At 36.1% G+C, this 21,597-nt stretch overlaps 1 long non-coding RNA gene across 1 annotated transcript; it reads left to right on the plus strand.

Moving 5' to 3' along the window:
* Positions 1 to 115: 115 nt before the first annotated feature.
* LOC116168149 lies at positions 116 to 19,772 on the plus strand. The gene is made up of 2 exons (XR_004144716.1): positions 116 to 248; positions 18,647 to 19,772. It is a non-coding gene; the product is annotated as an uncharacterized LOC116168149 (long non-coding RNA).
* The last annotated feature ends 1,825 nt before the right edge of the window (positions 19,773 to 21,597 follow it).

Genomic DNA, 21,597 nt, shown 5'->3' on the forward strand with positions numbered 1-21,597 from the left:
TAATCTTAGTCATCATAAAATCAATTTGGAATACGGGAGCATGTTAATACATAAGTCATTTGAATCTACTAGGTGCATATTGAATTGATGTGAGTTGCAGGTGGTATATAAATTAATCCTGAATGTTTCAGCGAGAAAGTGCTTTTATTTGACACGCGTTAATTTCATATACCACCCATATGTTTTGTTCGTCTAATCATGACCTAGAAACCGAAATTGGTAAATATGCTTCAGACACGCAATCAGGGGTATGTATACATTAAGAATGTCGTAAACACGACATTTTGTAAAGGAAACGCGTAAAGAAAACTTGATTTTTTAATTAATCTCGTGTGTTTGAGTTTAATTAAATTAACCCTCAAACGAGTCTCCGCCTCGGTACTCGTACTGCTTTATTCATTTTTCATGGTATTTGCTCGTCAAATTTTAGTCCCAAGCGTTTTATATTGTGTATTCTTTTGGGGGTGTCTAGTGATGAACAGGAACAAGTGAAAATTAGAGAACGTAAGTTGTCACCGAAAATATTTGGTAGGCGATACGCGTAAACCGTTTATTACGCACGGACAATGTGCATCGGCATTTCAAAAAATACGTAAAATAGTTGCTATTCGTGCTTATTTAATGCGTAGATGAGATGAAAAGAAAACCCAAAGGAAACAATTGAAAGGTTCGAGTAGGTATATATCATTTTTCTATACTCCTCTAATCTCCTTGATGTTCAATGCGCCTCTCCCAAAGATACTCCAGTGCCTTTCTGCCATCCCTATAAGAGAATTCATTTAATTTATCAAAATAAGCTTTATAGACCGGGAGGCAGCGTACATAGTAACTAAACCATAATCGACAAAAAATTCGACAATACAGGCTGAAAGTACGTTGAAAACTAATAATAAAATCACTAGTCTGCCAGTAGTAAGTGGCAGCATTAACTTGGGGCGGCGCTAAATAGGTGACTTCTTTAGGTGATCAACTAAATTACCAAACTATTACGGTCACGGAAAAGATTTGTATCAAGAAATCCCATTTTTTCCATAGTTTTCAAATATGCTATGGCAGACGATTTCAAGTGCAGCGTTGGTAGCGAAAGACGCCCTCCAATGTAGGGAAAAACACCCCTGAACTAAACCATGAGGACCGTATAAAAATTATTCATAAAAAATTCCTCTTTTTGTCACTACTTTCAAATATATCCTGGCAGACGATATTAAGTGTAGCTTTAATAGTGGCAGACGTCTTAGAAGTTAAAAAATTTAGGTATAGTAAATCTCAGCGAGTGCGAGCGTGTGAGAGATAAGCACGGGAGAGCATAACCAACAGAGATAGCGATAGGATACTGACTACTGAGATCTTTCAAACCATTTGATTCTAAACGTCTGATTCACATAGTTCCATCCACTTCAATCAAACGGATTGTAGAAACTCAGACATTTTTCGGTGGCATTCGCTCAAATTGCGATGAACTAAACCATGAGGACCATACACAAGTCATACATACGGTAAATGCGTGGGAACCCGGTAACGCGTTACCCTGCGCGTTACACACATCAACACCCAAATTCACGAACATCTCTCGAAGATTTATGAATTTCTGCGTGTTATTGGAAAAGAGACTTATTTCCATCTATACCTTGATGGTAGCGTCAATTTTACATTTCCCAAAGCAATAACAGCAATATCCATATCGGAAGCGCTAATAATGACTTCGCTCCTTGTTGGTAGTTTACCAAGATGGTAAATTATTCGAGAATCTGCCTCTTAGTGACTGCAGCACAATTCAGTTTTTACCACATCCCTTGTCACAAATTTATAGCACTTATCTTCATATGTGGCAAACACAACTTTCCTTCCAAGTAAAGCGCAATAGGTCTTTTTTGTCTATGAACGGTATAAGCAATCTATAAGAGAGGCTTTGGGCTATCATTGCGAAATGGTTTTATGAAATTTGCAAGCTGCTTCTGAGTGGAAACAGAAATTGAGTAGGATTGTAATCTTTCCTTATTTTGATCCCAACGATCATGTTCTGTGTGCTTCATGGAAGGGGTAACTATCTGTCAAAAGTAAGATGTACTTCTGTCGCTGACACAGCACAAATCTTGCCGAGGATGTGTTCAGAAAATCACTCAAAGGCTTACCGGAGATCTTTTAAAAGATGCAAAAAAAAATAATCCATCGATTAAAACAACATCTACAACTGGCGATGGACTAGGAGCACTTGAAGAAATCATACTTCCGAAAAAGTTTCAGCAAAACAAACTTGTCGATTTTAATCATCGATCCATCAATGTTGCATAGAGACAACGGAACTGGAGTCAGAGGATAGTTTAGAACGAGCTGATCTTCTTTTCTCTTCAAGTTTTCTGTTTCTCAGTCTGAGAAGAATTCAAGAAATACCGACAATCTTATCGCAAAATAAAGAATTTATTATTTTCCCTAATTTAATTCGTTTGGTGTAAAAATACTCTCAACTCAATGCATCCTCAATCGAAATGAACCTGAATTTCGATCGGAATTATATGAAGCATCTCGTCCAAAGATGTAATACTCTTCACTCCTTCCGCACAGTTTGAATTACAAGCCGCTTTATTTAAACTATGAAGAAGATTTCTCGTTTACCTACCTCTACTAGTGGGGCGGATCTCGGAGATCATGCGCTCGTTTGATCTCTAAAAAATTGTGTAACTAAGCATAAATAATATATTTGGACGGGATGCCTCATAATTTCCATCGAACGTCAGGTAAGTTCATTTGATAGTAGAATTAGAGTGAAGAAGTCGTACTATATAAGTATCTACGTAAAATGAAAGCACCAGAAACCGTAAAAGTGCTAGATAAGTACAGGGTGATCCAAATTGGACACGTCCTTTATTTTAGGAGATAGAACAAAATGGACCTAGGGGCCTGGTCTCAGTTTTAAAAAGAAAATTACTAACGCAAACAATATTCAGCTATCTCTAATCCTTTGGCCACTAGGGGGCGTTTCTCGAATTAAGTCGATTTCTTTAATGCCTCATAACTTTCTTATTATTAAAGATAATTGATTTTGGTAAAATCTTTCTTAGAGCACTTTTTTATATATAGAATCCATCGCGATACACAGTTTTTAAACAGGGTGTTTGATTATTCTTGTGCGACCCTAAACTACATTTTTTCATATGGACCACCCTATATGCATTGAAGTTTTTGAAAAGAGTGTCAAATATCCAAAATTTTGATGTATCATATTTATATTAAATATTATTTTTGATGCAGACATCTAGGTCTCGATGGCGAACAAAAGATGGCAGGATTGTTTAAAACGACAATTTCTTGGTTATCTGCATTATTTATTTATATATTATATGATTTATTTGTTTTATTCGCATGGGTTTTTACGTACTTTGTTTTTTGTGTGCTATTTGAAATTAAAAATATTTGGAACTAATAAAAATTTTCAAACAACCAAGAAATTGTCATTTTAAACAATCCTGCCATCTTTTGTTCACCATTGAAACCTAGATATCTGCAGTAAAAATATTTTAATGTATAAAAAGCAATATCGCAAATGATATATAATATAAATATAACAAGTAATATATCAAAATTTAGGAACTTTCCAATTTGGAACCGCTCAATAAGGATCTATAATTTTCACTTTTATACGGTATTTCCATAATTGGTAGTTCTACAGGGTGGTGTGGTGACTTGTGTAACGCATCATAGGGATTTCAATGTAAAATTCATAACATGCGATTACTGGCTCTCCAAATTATTTTAGAGCAAAAATGTAATAAGGTTTTTTGTAGAAAAAAAATGTTTACGTCAATCAAATGTATTAGTTTTCTATTTTTTGCATAATAAAGACGGAACATTGGAAAAATAAAACCCGCATCATTTTCAATAATCTGTAATGCCATGGAATTTTATAATACAAAAACTACGCCAATATCCGTCATGCCATGGAATGTCTGCTATAAAACAAATCAAATTCTATCAAACAGTATTATATTTAGAACGGCGAATTCAACATGAAGAAAGACCAAATTACTAAAAACGGTTTCCTAATATAACAATTTACAATAAATGTTCGAATAAGTCACCAATTAACTGCAAGAAAGTAACCAAGTCGATCATAAAATCCATTTTGAACTGCTGCTAATTGATAACTGGATATCTTTTTGTTTTAGAAAATTCCAGGGCATTGCAGATTATTGAAAAAGATGCGGGTTTTATTTTTCCAATTTTCCGTCTTTATATGAAAAAAATTTAAAACTAATACGGTTGATCGGCGTAAAAATTTTTTTCTACAAAAAACTTTAATACTTGCTCTAAAATAATTTGGGGAGCCAATAATCGCATGCGATCGCAGGTTATTATGAATTTTACATTGAAATCCCTATGATGCGTTACGCAAGTCACCACCCTGTATAAAAAAGTAATATAGGCGTCATGTGCTCTTTTTGTGTTAGAATATAAATAATTGTCAATTTCATATAATGACCCTATGTTTTTTAATACATTGTATATATATGATGTATAAATAAGTAAACGGGTAAAAAATTTATCGGACCTAACCTGAATTTTTGAAATAGAGACCCTGTAAAGATTAATAAAAAAAGATAGCATACTAAATTCTTTTTTTACAGTAATATAACAATAAAAAAATTCAAAAGTCTGTTTGTATTGTTTTTAATCATTTAAACTTTTTATATAATCATTTAAACTTTTTATAACTTTTTTTGTTAAAAGAGAATGTAATGTTATTTTTCCATTTAAAAAAATGGAGTTAGGTAGGTCCGATACGAGGTCTGATATCTTATACCGGACCCCCCGTATACTTTTGAAAACGGTACATAATTCAACAATCATTATAAAGAATTAAACCCTTACAATCGACTTTGAAATTTTACAACATCGCATTTTATTGAATGAAAAATTTAAAGGTTATGCAAATGTTTCAAATTTTCAAAAATTAAGTTTAGATTCAAAATTTTAACGCGACCAGAATTTTTATTACGTATATACAGGGTGCTCATTATGTATGGAATATAGTATATATCTCGGTAAATATTTACTGTATACAAAATTTTTCAATGTGAAAGTTGTGTAACATTTATCTCCCATAATAAGGCAGCATTCCATTGTTTTTATTTCAGAAAACAAACGAATAACTAAAAACAATTTAATTTTTTTAAATAGCAGTTCGCACTTTCAGTAGGCTCATTTGCTAGAGATTTTTGTTCTCTTTTGAATGACGTAACACGTTAGCACCCGCGTAAAAGAAATAAATTCTTATTTCAACCTTTTTGTGATACGTTATGCCACATTTTGAACACTCATTTTACCATTTTACTGCTAATTTCGTTGTGTTTTCAAAGCATAATAAGAAACGTACACGTTCATTGTTTTTATTTTGCTGTAGGATATCTGGATTAGTCTTATTGATCTAATTACCTACAATAAACTTTTTTAAAAACATTTTTTAGTACCCTTTACTAACATGTTAGGTATATCACCGAAAAGAGAAAAAAATCTCCATCAAATGAGCATAATGAAAAGGTGCACTGCTATTTAAAAAAATTCAATTGTTTTTCGTAACTCATTTGTTTTCTGAAATAAAGCAACTGAATGGTGCCTTATTCTGGGAAATAAAATGTTAACAATTTTCATATAGAAAAATGTTGTATACATTCGATACTTATGGAGATATATACTATATTTAATACATAATGGGCATCTTGTAAATTCAAAGCATTTGGGGATGTGCCATGTAAGAAAATTTCAAAAAATAAAATTGCGAAAAGCATACCCAATCCTTAGACGAGCCGGTAATTTAATTCTTCGATGTGTTATAATAAATTATAAAGAAAAAAAGAAGAAACGTAAATTTTGGGAATTTTATAATCGGCTTTGCAAATCAAACATTTTGGACCTTTGTCCTATTTTGAAAAAATATTTGGTTGCAATCTCCTTACTTGAAACATACCGATCCAATGTTGCCCCCTTGTGGTCCATAGACATAGAATCAATTAATAATTTGTAAGCTATTGTTTCTAATGTTCGTGTAGTGAACCCCTCCTGGTAATATCTGTACTATTGCACAAAAAAATCTTGATTAGCTGAGCTGAGAGACATCACTTGCGTAAACCGGTTATCGAGCTAGTGTTAAAACAGTCTTTCGAAACTTGAGAGCCTGCGAACATATATCTTTTGTCGTTGAAAACTTAATTAACGGTGGGTTATTCCAATTAGCGGCTTAATCCCTTATACAACAACGCAGCTCAAAAACAATTACGGGTAATATTTACGATTTGGCGAATTTCAGAAGCCCGACGAGTTTCATTACTGTTTGTTTTTCGTGATTGAATTATTAATAATAAAATCGTCTCCTTTCACGTTTTAAAATTGCTATAGGCATTGACCGTCCCCAGATTAAATTAATAAAACAATTTCTCTTTGGTGCAGTGAACCAACATTTATCATGCATTATATCTAAATTAGCGCCTGAGTGGAAAAAAGTGAAAGTTTTGATTTTTCATAAACTGAAAACAAACGTTAACACGAAACAAAGTCGTTATACAATCATTTTTTCAACGTTTACGAAACTTTTGACAGCTTTTGAAAGGAAAAAAAGCATTTCATTGTTTTAAATTTTATTCCTTTTCGCCCGTCAATTTAAAGTTCACAATGGCATTAAAATGTGTCAACTAGCAGCAGACTTTTGAAAAATTCGTGCAAAGGGCTTTACTCGACTTTTGTATGCGACATGGTTTCAAGATAAATATGGGAGAGAGCTTTACTCGCTCAATTATGTGCGGGATAAGCTCTATGTTTTGACGACCCCAACGCTTATGCCCCTCTGATTTCATAATTACGCGAAAAAGGCAAATCCTTTTTTACACAGATTTCGAGTGTTTCTCGTTTAATCGCGATAAAGCTGTTGCTTTTTCATTTTAGAAAAGGCGATAGATCAGAAGTAAGTGAAAAGTCTGCGTATAGAACAAAGTTTCCAATATATAATTCACAAAGCCCCAAAAGCTTTTTGTTCAGTTTAAATGGCGGCGGCGGCGGGCATGGGTATAAAGCTGTCCTAACAACACTTTACGGTCCAGAAAGTATAAAGAGCGAGTGCGCCAGATAAAACCAAACGGGGCGCAACAGTTAAAATTGTAAAATGTTTATTCCCTAATTGTTTTCTTTCGTCAGCTTTTCTACGCTTTTTTGTTAGATCATCCCTTAGCAAAAAGAGAAATGCGTCGTTGAGTTTCATCCTTTAAATATACACACGCGACGCGAATCACTTAGGCGGCTTATTTAACTTGTCGGAGGGCTCGGAATAAATGCGAGAAGATGGAACCGCAAACGTCCGTCATCTTGTTAAGTCGTGAGTGGCAGACATCTCCCGGAAAATAAGTAACGTATTTGTTCCCGACACCCATTAATAAAGCTGTTGCTGTCCGTGTACACGAGAAATAGTTATTAAATTTTACGAAACGTGACACCATCGCCTTACTCACCTTTGTTTTTACCCACCAACGAGGATTTTGTCTCTTCACTAATACTGTTTTTTGGTATTTTATTTCTCCATATCTTTTTCCTGCAGTGTCTTTCATTTCATTCGGTCACGTTTGTTTAACGTTTTTTTCATTTAATCTGATAATTTGTTATTGTGTTCGACCATCAGACCTATTCAAATTCAAGGGATGATATTCTAACAAAGTTCTGCATAATTGGCAAACGAGGACACTAGTCTACCTTTTCGTAGGTAGAGACAGAAAGGTTTATACGCATCCATGCGGTAATTGACTTAACATTAATCATTTCTTTTCTACATGAGAGGCACAGCGATAGCAATATCAATAATCGTTAGGATCATCAAAGCCTGGTCTCCATGACTCCACTGGACTACTGCAATTACAAGACACACAACACCTCCATCTTCAGCTACATAGCTACTCTAATCATGTTCCTCAGCACCGCTCAACATGCTACACTTAGTAGCTGGGTTAACCAGAACAGAGGATCGCCACGCGGCAACATTTCCCCCGGTGCAGTCCCTACCCTCATGAGTCTGCAAGAGTCTAATCAAGTCAGCGGACCAATAGACGAGCACAATTTGTCGCAGAAGCACTCACGCTGAAAACGTAACTCCCATGAAAAGCTTTATGACGCTTCCACCCCCAGGGACATGTAATACGTAACCCTCATGCGCATTAAAGGAGCCAGGGCTCTCATCCGTACACACTATCCTCCTGTGCGAAACCTACCCTCACAATGAACTAGGACTAGCAGGAATCTCCCATCGCGGTGAACCCGCACGACCCAAGCACGGAGTACTTACATTGAACTGAGGGTTCGATTCATTCTGGGGCACGGAGCACTGATAGGAACCGCACGAACTCTTAAATTAACCGGAGCACTTACTACAGAAACGTAACTCCAGGCTTACAACGGGCCTAGACAGTAGGCACGCCCAGCCGGTAAAAACAAAAGGCTATTAATTAATATCGGCGCGCCGTCATTGATACGGATGGCTTCACTTACCCTAAGCCAACTTTACGTTTGACAGTTTTATTGGGTTTAGGTAGATTATTGGTTATGTGAATGTGGGAAAGAAAACAGTGTCGCATTAAGACCAAACGGAGATTCTATTAGTAAGTCGTTTTCTCGTTTCTAGAATTAATAAAAAAATATTACACGAATTATTTGTTTTCTCTTTAACCCCAGTCCTTTATCAAACTTCACATGTAAGTACATTTTCGTTTCAACCTTGCGTCTTCCCTATCTCTCCCATTTTTTCCATCTTATGTTTCTGCCCACGTCCTTGCCAGTAATTGCAGCGAACGGCAGCATTTCGCCTAACATCAGAGCATGATTTCTGAAGATTTTACGCCAAACTAACATAGTAACATTTGCCTTTACTGTCGGTTGAAGAGTATCTCCCGAGTTTAACACAGTTTACCTTTATCCCCCCTCGCGGAGGCCACTCGATTCCTGATCTGCGTTGATTATGGCGATATTGTAACGAAGCACCTATTTTCCGCCCCGAAGGTATGACCACACCGTATATTTGTGAAGTCGACTAGCTCTGCTGAAGACCCGGTATCCAAAAGCGTTTCTAAATTTGGTATTTCATTACGAAAAGTGTCGTTCCGAAAGTACATATTTGTGTTGGTTCTAGAAGTTGAAGATAGAAGCAAAAGATAATTCATTTAATTTGAATTAGAATTGTGTTTCAGCCGCCGCAACCATAAATAACGCTGCAAAAAGTTTGTAACCGTTCCCTTCAAGATATTTCAATTGTATTTGTTCCGGAAAAAAAACTAAATCAGCAAATTTCGGATTTTTAGCATATCTTCGGAAGTAATCGGAATTTTCTAGTTTTCTTTAAAGCCTTCTATAACTCTTTAATTGCGCATCTTTTCTCAAATTTGCCCATCGTCGTATCTTCTATGGTTTCGTAAATCATCACGATAGACATTGTTATCTTGGCACAGTGTATATAGGCGAATGATATTGTTTTGGTTCTTTTGTATATACTTTGTAACGGTTCATTTTCCTATATCTAATTTAATACCTTTCTTACGAAGAATAACAATAGGTCAGGAAATTGGTAAATCACTCTCAGAGAAAACATGTGTACTTGCCAAAATGTCTGAAGGAAACAGAGATATCCCCGGAAGAGTGTTATCAGAAGGAAATTAGCTTATCAAAAATACAAAAAAGAAAGTTCGAAAACGGAAAAGCACTAAAAGAAAATTAGGAAGCAACCCACAGAAGTCAAGGTGTATAGTATTACTAAAAGTAACTAATTATACGTTACAACTTCGTCACCGAAGAGGTAGTTTCACAATCAGATCTAAATATTTCCACAAAGATTTGACTGTGGTAGTTTAGCAGTAAATCGTCCTTTAATATTCAGTTAAACTAACCATTAAATGCAGTCTTTGATAGAACATTGAAATGAGTATAAGAAATAAAAGAAAACCAAAAAGATGTGTGCTCTGATATCTAGCGCAGAGAGAATTAACATTTAGAAGGATTCAATGGAATTTATCGAAAATGCAGTTTTGTACGGTACTGGTAAATGCTCTTTTCCAGACCCCATTACCGGAAAATAAGCGCAAATAGTGCCTTACGTTAAACGACACACTCGCTGAAAAAGGAAAGAGTGTAATAGAGACGAGGGGTCGTTTCGCTGAAATTTTTAAGGATTCTCCGTTTTTACTTGATAACGTTTATAGTTATAGTCCGACCCCACATATGGTAATAAACGTTAGCACGTCCTCAAGCGGAGTTTATAATTTTTACACAAGCTTAATGGTAATACATTTCCAACGGAAAATGAACCAATTCTGATTTAACGAGGTTGCAGTATCGTTTCAGCTTGAGACTGCGACGCTCGTCAGTGCCCTTTCTATCACACTATCGCGATGTACGATGTAATTTGTGTGATGTCATTTTGTAATGTTTGTAACCGCCCTTGTGAACAAAGTTTCTTTTGAGTTTAAATATGGCATCATCTTGTTAGTGTTCAACTATGTCGAGTCAACGTTTTAATTTGTGTGGCTATAATTACTACATAGTGAAAAAGTCCTTTTGGTAGATAACTTCGCAACTGCACTTTCAGTAATCAGCGTAAACCAAATTAGGTATTCCATATTTTAATTGCGACACATTTTCGTTCCATGTTACAGTAGCGTTTAAACATCAAATTATGAGGGTAATTCAAATATGAATCTAAATTTTGTTGGAAATGGAAATATTACAACAAAAAAAACCATCATTGCTTTTCGACAAATCCGCTACTAAAGAACCGTTGACATTTTTTTGGTAACAACAGGTAACCGGCTTAATTGCGCTGGCCGCTTCTTACTAATCTGAATAACACAATATGAAATCCACCTTGCAATAATTTACAGGTGACCGACTTAATCGCGCTGACTGCTTCACGTTAATTTTCTCTCGCGGTTCAACGCGAATTGCCTGACAGTTTTCTCCGAGAGCAACCAACTTTCTACTACTTTACTTTTTTGTGTGATTTTTCCACCAATATAACCAATATAACTAATTGCCATTGTTTGGTCGACTCCTAAGACTCGCAATTCCCTCTGCGACAGGGTTATTCTTTCCCGCCTACACGGGTAAATATTGCTGTGGGCATGCGGTCACTATGCCACCCACAAAACACCTGTCCAGCACAAAACAAAAATAATAAACACCACAGGGCCTAATATGGAGCCCTGTGGCACTCCAATATCTATTTCCGTGGGTTGAGACAACGTCAATAATCCAAAAAATCCAGTCTTACACCGCAATTCCCAACTCAAACACCCCCCCAAAAATAGAAACACCAAATTGAATTCGTCTCAGGACGAACGCTGAAAGGCAACAGGCCTTCGGCAAAAGGTAACGTCCCCCTTTACAACACTTTCTCTACTTTTAACACCTTTTCCCTCTCTTGTCGCAAATTCGATTCCACTTCCCAATTTATTAATAAAAACAATATTCTCTTCGCGCACCTGCGACAAACATCTGTTTGAAAAATTAATTAATTCCTTAGCGATAACAAAACTCTTATCTACGAAAGGAGAAAAACATGAGATAAACTTATCAAACGCCTCCATGCCTGTTTAAAATGTTTACACCTATCGTAGGCCAGCGTTCGGAGAAGGTATCATTAGCGCACTTAGCACTTATCAACATTAACAAGAATGAAAAAAATAACGTCCTTTTTCCCAAACCTAAAACTAACAGACACTGTAAACATTAATGTAAATTCGCGCAATTTCCGGAGATAAAATCCGTATACAGGAATACCAATACTCCAAATAATGTTGCATTTAAGAGGATATCAGGGCCGCAGAATAAATTGGTAGTTCGTTATTATTTACAACTACATGAGATAGGTGTACTTACCAAAGAGCCTCCATAAATCAGAGTCATTATTTAAATAATGCATCTCGGTGCGGTTTAACTAAAGGAAACCGGAGAGAAATGCATATAAAATGTGCATACTGTGATAAAATATGCGATCATTTAAACCAAGGTGTAATATACGAAGCTCGAGCACGTTTACGTCGTCTATTTTCCTAGTTATGATCTTAGTTAAGTTTAAACACAAATATATTGTTACCGAAAGGCATTTTCGCTATTTCTCATTTCGCAATAATATAGGTTCTTATATTGTACGTATACGTGTGTATTCTATAGGCAAAACCAATGTTTAGCACTTCACAATCCGGGAGTCCCGAGGTACTTGCATCGTGATTAAGATGCAGTCGCGAAGGGCGCAAATGTAATTTTCTTCTCAATTACCGACAAGCACGTATTCGTTGTTCTCTACTCTACGTACTCGTCTCGTTGCGAAACATATAAACAATGTAAATACAACTCCGTCGTAAGTAGCGGAATTTATTTTATTAGGTTTTGTATACCTCTTTTCGCGAAATAAAACATAATTTTTGTTTTATTTTCCGAGATATCGACGTTGTACGTGTACTTGAGTACGAATGTGGAAGTCCGAATCGGTTTCTTTCGATATCGAAAACGTTGATCGTTACAGATTATTACCAAATTAACACTCGAGGCGAATCGAATACTTTACATGTCTCAATTTACTGCAAACGAAATATTAGAATTAGAAGATCCGCATCAAAAACGCAGATGAATAATACACACGCTCAGACTCGCACGTGACCCAGTGAAGCGCAATTTCCAAAGCTATCTACCCAGAATGGTTCGAGCAGATGAAGTCGACAATCAATAAAGTTCTTTAGAGCAAATCGGACAAAAAACTTAAACTGCGCGTACTTTTACAGGTGGACGGACGAGCAAAGTCCAGACAATAGCTTCTTTTCCTTGGGAAAGTGAGCCAATTTTGATATCAAAGAAACTTAAACTGATATTTACACGAACTGAACGATCCAAAGTCTAGACAGTAGCTTCTTATCCCTTGGCAGAAAACGTGTGTCCAACACTACACGATGTTAAAGAAAAATATAAGTAAGTATATTAAGAGATTGACTCTGAACTCGAAGGGAGAACCCTTTCAGATGCGAACAAAACGGCCATTTGTCCCTTCAACGGTAACAATATTTCACAATCCCCAAATTATAAATCCGTTCGTCAGAGATCAATATATATGGATGATGGCAATTAAAATTCCATGCGTTCTAACTCACGCTTCAGCTGTTTGTTTAAACGAAGTGTGACTCTATACGGTTTGCAACAGAAACTAAAATCGACACGTACTGTGCAGTAAAATTGCGTTGTTAAATTCCAACAATAGACGGAACCATCTATGAAATTGCTACAACAGTTACGGGGATCTTTCAGCAAGTAATAAACCGTGAACAATAATAATGCTTTGTAATGGAGAAAATAAATCGTTACAAAGATCAGCTTTAAGACGACGACCTCCAACAATTTTTTGAAGACGCTGTCAAGCTAACTACCCTTGGTTTTCCAGATATTGAAATTATGTGCGACAAGCAAAGAAGAATCTATGTTCCAAACAGTTTCCATACTCTCTAAATCTGCAATAAAATACGGGTTGTTTCGTTTAAAAAAAACGTAAGTTATACGCCACTGGAATAAAACTCGCCACTGGTGATCTGAACTACTTTAAAAACACGGTGACGGTAATTGTGAACATATTTTGCTTTCAGATTTTTTCGGTATCTTGTATGGTAAAGGAATTTTTTGCGTCGTAGAAATTTCCACGTTGTAGAAAACCGCATATGTGTGGAAATTGCGTCGTAGAGATCCGATCCAGCATTAAGACTAGTCCAGAAGAAGAACATATCTGAGGACCGGTTTATTATAACATAGGAGTCAGCATTTGATATTTCGTTATTACTGGCAAACTGGAACCATGTCATTTAAATTTGTTGTTGTACTTAGTAGTTGAACCCATATTTAATATTTCTCTTGCAATATTTTGTTTTTGGATCAAAGTGGAAAACCGAACTGGGATTTTGTCAGAGACGTGTTCCATTCATCACTATTTATATGCTTTTAAAAGGTACACAACCACCTAAATAAATACATTTTTATCTAAAATCATTTAGCAATGGTAAATATTGGAAAAAATTAACCATGAAACACTATTCATCTCTCATATTTTACTAAAAGGAACAGTTACATTCTCTGATTGGAAACTGCTTAAATTGACTGTACATAGAAATAAATCGGGAATTCATACGAACGATTCCATTTGAATCGCATATCCTATTTGGCCTAGATCAATACATAGATGTGCATCGCAAAAATGGGGAGAGTTACGTTTGTATTACGAAAACTAATTTTCCTCAATTTTTACTTATTTTCGATATTCCAAATTTATGCCCGAAGCATTAGTTTATTCCGCGAAAAGTTCATGAATTTATTGGTAGCGCGTTCGCTTCGGTCTCTGTTAATTGGCACAACCTAATTGAACTAATGTTAACCTAAGGTCGTTATTTAAAGGTTACCGGAGATTGAGAAAACGTCCATTGGTTTAATTCACAAAGGGGCCTTTTGGGGTGCGTATTGATTGATTAATTCGCTATCGGACGGCCATTACTTAACCATTTTCTTAAGCCATAAACCTCGTTGTTTCTAAAGGTGGCCTCTCGATAGTTTATTGCCGCCAACTCGAACTTAAATTTACCCAACACTTCTGATCTGCCTTCCACTTTGGTCTTTACATCAAAACTCGATCTATAGATACACCGCGAGTGGATATCGACCTTCAATAAAGCTCGCCCTTATTTAAAGTTTTTTACGTAGAAAATTCCATTTTATATTCCTGCTTTTTCATATAAAATGGAAAATTGAACTTTTATTGAAATTTCTTATCTTTGTTATGTATAAATTTACCTTATATGACCGAAAAATGAAGTCGTCGCATAGTCGACATTTAAAATTGGGAGGAACAAGAGGGCTTCGTACAGGGTTTAAGCGAAAATGGTGGTGGCGTTAACCGTGGAGAATATTTCTAGAGAGGTTTTCCCTTTTCCTTATGCACAATTTGGCAAGGGTGAGACGAGGATGGAAATGAACAAGAAGAGAGTGATCCAGACTCTTTTAGTTGAGCCGGGGTCAGGCTAGTCTAGCCTTTTAGTAGTTGGCTTGAACTAGAATAAATTCTCTTAAAATATGGGCCCTCCAAATGAAAATTGCAAGCGCTATCTCGTGGCCACAAACTGTTGTATTGTTTTATTTTTACCGTTATTAAATGCTAAATAAAATGCAAATTTTCCACTTTGTGACAGTCCTCTGTGAGGTAAGTCCGTTATTCTCATAATTTTTACGCTATTTTACACCAATTCGGGTGTTGTTTATTTCTGTCTGCTTGTTTTATTTGCAAGGGGATTATGATGAACGTATGAAATACAGAACATTTGCTATAGGGTAGTAGAAACGAAACACATTTTCCCTAAATGCAACACAATTAAACGAAAGACTATAGCCTCCTTTACGTACAAATCTGTAGTGAGCTTGTCCCTTCTTTTAGCTCAGTGCTACGATCTGAACCCCAGGAACGGATGAATTTCAAGAACATAAGATATTCGCATACAAAAAACTAAATAGTAGATTATTAGTGACTTTAGAACGTGACTTTTCTTAAATTATTACACTCCGTGAACTACTTCTTTGCCATAAAAAAACAATAAATATAGGCACGCAAACGCAAATAACGCACATTACTGAGATAAGTTTCCTAAATATCTACGTTAAGGAATTTTTGCTAATCTACCACGAAATAATGACTTCCGTAATTCCAAGTTTAGTTTACCTCTATATTAGAGACGTTCGACATTTAGATGAACTGTTAAACTCGATCCCTTTAAAAGTTATTGGGACAAGGCCAAGGAACAGTTCGATATTTTCAGCAGGGTATATCTTACAAAGGTCATACTGGCACAGATTTGCTTGTTCCAAAAGTGGAAATAAAATAAATCAAATAAAGGCCGAATTATGTCAAGTGGTGGTTTTGATTTATTTCATGCAATTGTTCTTTAAAAGACAAACACATTTCATCCAAAAGGCTGCAAATGAATGTATGCGTAACTTGTCCCATTTATATTGGATTACATGTGTTCACACTTCCGAGTTAAATACGAAACATGTATATGTCGCAGCCGTTTAATGAAATTGGACATTTCATGAAAAGTCTAGTCATTTATATGAAACTGTGGAACAGTTTACTTTCCAAGACCAAGCGATTGGATTCCCTTCCCATTAGAGATCGATAAATGGTATCCTTATCGATCTAGAAGGGGAAGGGAAATTACCCCACACGTACAAATTTTCAGCGTTTCACTAAATGACTAGGCCTCGGACTAGACTTTTCATGAAATGTCCAATTTCATTAAACGGCTGCGACATATATAATTTATAGACGGAATCCAATTATATATATGGGCTATTCTAAATGAACCTATGTAATTAAGGGATGTAAAATGGGCTGCGTTTTGAAATTGTAAGAGCCAGGTTCTCGATTTTTTGCACAAAATCGCCCCCATATCCGCAATTAGTGCAACTACTATATAGATTATAGGATGTAACAAGTATCTATGTGGGCGGTAGAGGGGACTAAAATAAACTGTTTCCCATACAAAACCTAATTGATTTCTTGGGCGGCGACGTGCTTTCCCCTTCGGATCCACACCAAATCTAATAACATAAAAACTATCCAACTAACCCCTTCTACCATATTAGGGCCCACCTATTCAATGGCGAATCTGTAATCTCAACAGCCATGTCTAATTGTTTATCGGTTAATGTTTCTTGTCACTACCAATCCCAAATGGTCTTAAGGCGGGAATAGACTGGGAAGTTTTCTCACGCAAGTTGCTGTCTGATAGCACTGTCGATGTCGGGCGACAATGTCACTCATGCTCGAAAATTCAGAATCGACCTGAATTTGTCAGAAAACTTCCCCGGAGGTCTCGTATACGTTTCGACTAGTAAGTTTTACTGTCGCAAGTTGCTTGCGCGTTAAATGTCCAAGTTGACACACAGAGCTACTGAATTGAAATGATGACCCTTAAGTCTTTTAGTTTCAAAATTAAACTTTTTTAATCACCTTCAATTTCAAACGCACTCAAATTGTTGAAAACCAACAACGCTGGTGCTGTTTTTGGAAGAAAATTCTTACCTGAATACTGTTATCCTCCGGAAATAGATCGGAAAAGTTCAGAAGGAAAGGATGTTTTACATAGGCGGAGATGAGGAAAAACAAGGTTTTTTGGTTAGCATTTTAGGTGGTTGTAAAGTTGACGAAAGTTTAGATGTTGTTCTAAGAGATTTTAAGTCGTCGTTATAAAAGTATTTGAAATTACAACAAACAAGTGAAAGTAAAGAAATGAAGATTCCGAAGTAACAGTAGTGGTTGCGTTTTTGCGAGTCTACAAAAACACAAAATATACAAAAATTTCTCCTCCACCTTAGACCACTTTATTGGCATACGAAGAAACATTTTCAAAATATTTACGTATATTCAAACAATGAATTACTCAAACGCAGCTTCCATTATTTTTTCTATTTACGCTATCAGGGATAATTTAATAATCCCTTTAATGATGAACAAACAAATAACGCCCCTTTTCCTTTTCTACAACCACATCGTAATTCTTAACTAAATATAATTTTAACTCAGTTAGAACGCTTTCACTATTTAATACTAAGTTCAAAAAGAGAAATACGACATTCTATTTCCTTCTGGGTTGGACAAGAACACATTTATATACAGTGAAAAAATTTCCGTTTCACACAGCTTAAAATCAAACCCACCGAGTCCTGTAAGGAGAATTTATCTTTATTAACGAACTCCTTGCGATGTCTGTCCGTTAGCGCGATATCTCGAAAACGAATGGACCGGTAACGATGAAATTTTGCAGGTGGATTCTTTATCAAATTTTAGATCGGAGTTCGTGAATGTACCTACGCCAAAAAAGTAAGGAAGGCCTTTTGACATCTCCGTTAATTATGAACTGAATTGCATGAAATTCAAAATGAGCATAGCTTTAACCATATATTACGCAATGCCAGCCTATAGCCATACCCAGGAGTTCGTTTGCTATATTTGTTTATACAGGTATTGTTTAATTTATACAACAATTCTCTAAACCAAACAAAAATTCTTAGAGGAAGCAGTACGTAGGTATATAAATATATAAATGCATTATTTTAGAATTATCGCCTCCAACGGACAATGAAAAATGTGCATGGTGGACTCGAAATACGAACTCGTAACAATGGCTTTGCTAATTTTCGCAATTCCAAATAAACTTGACTTAAATGTAATCCAATAATGATATATGCGTTTTTTTATGTTATTTGCAAACGATTACGGCAGGAAATTTTAGTTTATTTATCTGCGTACGTAATTCTACCGTTACTGTTCGTAGGTACTACGAGGTTTGTATTCAGGTGAATTCACGTTTATTTTACGTTTAAATCGTTTCTTTGACACGCATTTTTATTTCTAATACCGCTGTCCCATATGAAAGGAAAGCATGTGTTGGTGGATTTTACGACTCCGAATTACAGAAGGTTAAAAGCATGATATACAGGCTGTCACGCAAACCCTTACCAAAAAGTATTTAGGAGCGGGGGGGGGGTCGTTTTAAAAAATTGTTCCGCATCTTAACTGCTTCAATAATGTACTTCCTTTTTCCAGCAACCACCGATGACGCAGGTCCAAGGTACCGAGTCCAAAATAGCATCCAAGATGGTGGGTTTAAAATGGCATCCAGATGGTGGGCCAACTACCAAAATATGACCCTGGCCCTCGAGCCAACTGCCGAAATATAGCACCCCGGACAAACTGCCAAAATTCAACCTTGCACCCAGGACCAACTGCAAAATTTTACCTTGTATCCCAGGCCAACTGCCAAAATGTGACCTTGTACCCAGGGCTAACTACTGAGATATAACACTCCTGGTCAACTGCCGAAATACATACCCCGGACCAAATGCCAAAATGTTTTCCCACGGTCTCCAGAATTAGACCAGGCCCAAGGGCCCTAATACCTACTCTCATTGAAACCTTTGAGTCTCAGAAACTTTAAAACTTCTTACATTATTAGTAATCTATCTAGGAAATTCAATAGAAACATTTTTACACTTTTAGGAACCTAGGGCGTCCCTGTCCAGAGAAGGTATTACTTTTTTATGTTCGCAGGAAAATGGATCATATACAATGTATCTTCCATTTAAGTCATACTTGTAACTGTATAATGTTGTGCAAACAACGTTAGGTAAACGTTATTTCGGTCTAAACACCAAAAATAAAGACGGGACATCCTGTATATGGGATTGTTTCATATTATTAAGTAGATCTGAGGTTCATTTCATTTGAATTTGTGTCTCATTGTAGATCGTTTTGTAAATGCGCAAATCTTGTTTAAATTTTATCGGTTTTGTAATTATTTAATTTAGATAAGACCTTAGATTAATAATAATAATTAATAACAATTAATGGTCTAATTTGCGTGATTTATAAAAGGTTTTATCTGGGAGCGTTTATCAAGCAAAAGTGGAAGCGAGTACCTCTGGTATGATCGTCGTGATTGGCGATTTATTGGAAGTGACAAGAAGAAGGAGATTATGTTATGGTGGAAGGGGTATTTCTTTAATAACTGGAGAGTACGAGAAAACGAGGCCGTTGAGTTTCGCGACGGTGTAAATTTGTTTATACAAAATCTCTGGCAGTCAGTCCTATTTGTTTACTTGAAAAGGCAGTCATCTTTTGGCGCATTTTTAAGAAATAAACACATTTTTTAAGAAATAAAAAAGTGCTATTGTTTGCGTTTTGTCTATCCATTGTTCGGACCCACTTTTGCGGTTTTAAACAACTTATAGGGAAATTGTCCTAGAGGCCTGGAAATTTTTGCAATATGCAGCCATACCTTGAAAGTGTGCCAGACGGCCTTCACATTTTTTTGTCTTAAGGGGGGCCAATCCTATTAATTATTTCCCGAGATGCTGCTTCTGAAAGTAAACCATGCATAACTTTTATACCCAGCAAACAATTTGTCTCATATTTTGCGGAGGGGAAGGGGGTAACGGCACGTTCTACTTTTCACGGCATTCCAATGAAAGATCTCATCGGAAAGAATTACAAAGTATTACATTGTCAGTGAGTGACGGGGAGGGGGTGTCAGTTGTGGCGCGCCTAGTATCGAAAACGTTGTATGACCAGATTATTTCGATTATTAACAAGAAAAAAAACGGTAAGTGATAAAATAAGAAATCTCATTTCAATTGTCGATCGCCTGCGTGCGGGGTAATATGTTCAATGTAACTTTTCTTTCTTTCAGAGATTTTATTTTATTTGTTTCAGAATAAATTGAATATGAATCAATTAATTGTGTGTTTATTCGAATACATTACACCAAGTAATATCAAGTAATATTTTTTTATTGGTGTCCAAGATTTATTTCAGTTGCCATCAAAACTTGTGTAGTTAATTCTTTGGAATTTTCAGAAATTGATCGACGCTACCGAGTCTCCCAAATTATTAATTTAACTCAATATTAGGATTTTTCTTTATAGCAGATGCCGGAAGAGTCCGAGGAGAGATTATACAATTCAATTTTGTTTGTTATGAACTAGCTGGGTGGCGTATTGGCCGCACACTATTGCATACGCCATTTTAATTTGGCGCCCAACGTGGGGCACAGCAATATCTGGCAGTAATAACGCCACAAGGTCTGGAATTTCATGCTTTACAAGAATGCTGCAGGTAATGTAAAATGAACAAGATCAAGATCATTTTATTAAAATTATTAGTATAAGCGATCGATAATCATCATACCTAATATTCGAAAACCTGCATTTTGGTCAAAGAGTGATCTAGCCTCAGTTCTACCACCCAAGATGATTAGTTTAAAATATTTATACTTACTCTAAAAAGTAAGCAATTTAAAGTAGGTAGCTAGGTACACTAGAGAATCCCAAACGGCAAGTTATGCACATGACGACTATACGGATTATGTAAGTCACTTTTCCAGGAGTAAGAATGCAATAGCCACGATATCTTTCAAAAGTCTGGAAATTCATTAGACTAATTACTCGGGAATAATTGGAAAACAGTCGCAAATCTTTATATATGTTGAGATTAATCGCAGGGAGCGAACGTCAGCTTTGAATTTAAATACAGTGTAATTGCAATCCTATTTGAACTCTAACGAGTTGTTCGCCACTAAAACACAACCCTCATTACCGCTTCTGTTGATGAAACGGAACGTGGAATGGCGTCCGATTCGGATAATCGGATTCCGATGCCGCTGTCCTTGCTGAATAATAGCGCTGATCTTTGCACTTCTCACACCTTTAATCCTATTATAATGGCGGGTATTATGAATTATACGATTGTGTGTGTTTCCAGCGTTCTCTCGAACCGGAAAATATTTGGATATTTGTTTTTCCTTTGTTTTCGCAAAGTCTCCATGCGCACCACAAGTCCATATATTCTCATTAGTAGCGTAATAACAAAAGCAACTGAAAGATAAGGATACAAGAGAGAACCGGGGGTCAACTTGCTGAAACGTTTGCAATATACTACCGGCGTAATTTTAAACCATACGTAGCTTTGGATGTAATTAAAGCAATTTATCTCACTTTACT

Source organism: Photinus pyralis, unplaced genomic scaffold (genome assembly GCF_008802855.1).
Source record: "Photinus pyralis isolate 1611_PpyrPB1 unplaced genomic scaffold, Ppyr1.3 Ppyr1.4_LG4, whole genome shotgun sequence".
NCBI lineage: Eukaryota > Metazoa > Arthropoda > Insecta > Coleoptera > Lampyridae > Photinus > Photinus pyralis.